Genomic DNA, 2,103 nt, shown 5'->3' with positions numbered 1-2,103 from the left:
AAATCTATTTTCCTGTCAATGTTCCCATCTTCATTAAAAGGCGTAAGATGACAAAAACAAGATCTTGAAGAATTTCTCGTTGCTGTAAATACGCGCCTTGCAGCTTAGAGATATGGGTGCATTATAAAAGTGAAGGTCAAATCACGTATTCGATTAGATAAGAGTAGCCCAAGGATCTGCAGAAACATCGTTGAACAGCTGCCTTACTTCTTCTCTAACTGTTGAAAACAAGGATGGTCAGACACAGTTGGGACACTTTTAGCTTTGTGCAGAAATCTGAAGAAAAATTGTAAGTTTCGTCATTTGTGTCGTTTCCTTGAGGTGAGACAAAACGTTCCAATATTTTCAATCTCCACTTTGTTGAGTTTTACCTTAATTTTTTAATCCTTCAAATTCGTGTTATATACGTTACTAATTTACTTGGCAAAGCTTTTCTAGCTTCTCTGACGAGGTTTGTGACGTGAAAAATTTCTTCACTATTTCTGGAAAATTTGTGCAAACGCTTAAAAATCAAATTCTTTGACATGTTCGAAGTCGCTATGTTTTAAGAAGAACTAATCGTTAAATCACCCGATAACATAGCGATGTAGACACTTAACTCTGATTTATGTTGACTGTTATAAAACATCCAATATTATTTTCATCAATTATATTAAGTTGGAACGATCTTTGTAGAGATAAAAGGAGAAAGCTTTAAATCTTCTGGGAAGTTATTCGTTCTAATTTTTTCTGGAATTTTAAAAATATAAGATAATTTCAACGAACAACATTATCTCTTCTCCTTTCATACTCACTCAAAGATGTCGCTATCTCGATTACTAACCAGGTAGAGAAGATGTTTTTTCTCTTTACACTATACAAGCGATAAAGCAAGTACAAAGTAATCTGTTGGTAGCAGTGGCGTAGCAAGGGTTCTCAGCACCCGAGGGCAAAGACACCTTTGGCGCCCCCGCCTCTGAAATGTTTTGATTATTTGTTTTGTGACTCATTAACCACTTAATGACAATAACATAAAGAATTAATTACCGCCTTATACAGGCCTAAAATAAAGTCACAATATAACAGCTCACGATATCACAACTGTAAACCTGGAACTAACGAAGTATAGCCTACTAGGTGTACTTACATAATTTGTAATCCATTTTGATATTTATGTCATCCAGTATTGTTCAAAGTCACACAGCTAGAGACAATCTTTCAAGCATGCAGAATAAATTTCTGTTATATCCCTAGTTTTGAAATTTATGTTTTATATGAGAAGCCAGTCACTTTTGGTGCACATGGATTATTAAACAGATTGATAAAATACTACTTAAGTTTACAAATAACAAATTTTATTAGTTTACAAAACTATACATATACTTAACCAGATCTTGTACAGGTAGCATTCTGGTATTCATGGTTACATTATATGAACCTTTCGTGCTTTTGCTGCTGCAAATGCATCAACTAAACTATCAAAATTTAAGGTATTATGTACGTCTTTTTCAATACTTAATATTGCCAAGTTACTAAGTCGTTCTTGAGTCATTGAGGTTCTCAGGTATGTAAGAATTAATTTCAGGTTGCTGAAGGACCTTTCACCCAATGGTTAACAAAATCTGCAATGCAATTCTTAAATTTGGGAAAACATCTTCGCCATACGAAATTAAAAATGTTAGCAAATCAGTTGCAACCATTGGTTCAGGAAAATCGGTCTGTGTTCTTTTACTTATCAACATTCTACAGTCTTTAATTTATCTGTACAATTCCGGTCCATCAATATCACCTGGATAGCTCTTTGCTTAGTCAGAACATTTTTCTTGCAATTTTCCGTCTTCGAAATCTCCAGAAATAACATTTTGCACATCTAGTAGAAATCCAAACCGTGAATCTAAATCTAGTGAGCGAGAAAATCTTCCTGTTATTTCTGTAATCAAGCGATCAATAACATCTTTCATGATGCGATAAATTTCCTGTTCAGCTGTCAATCCAGCATCAGCTGCATTTTCACCTGGCGTTCGTTTATGACATATTTTCCTTCTTTCAATGGTCAATCCCCATGTTTCACATTGATTCTTGTCCACTTTAAGTACTTCTTGACAAGACTTTTCACGTGATTCT

Source organism: Limulus polyphemus, unplaced genomic scaffold (genome assembly GCF_000517525.1).
Source record: "Limulus polyphemus unplaced genomic scaffold, Limulus_polyphemus-2.1.2 Scaffold2084, whole genome shotgun sequence".
NCBI classification, from domain to species: domain Eukaryota; kingdom Metazoa; phylum Arthropoda; class Merostomata; order Xiphosura; family Limulidae; genus Limulus; species Limulus polyphemus.
Note: the sequence above shows the minus strand (reverse complement) of the source record.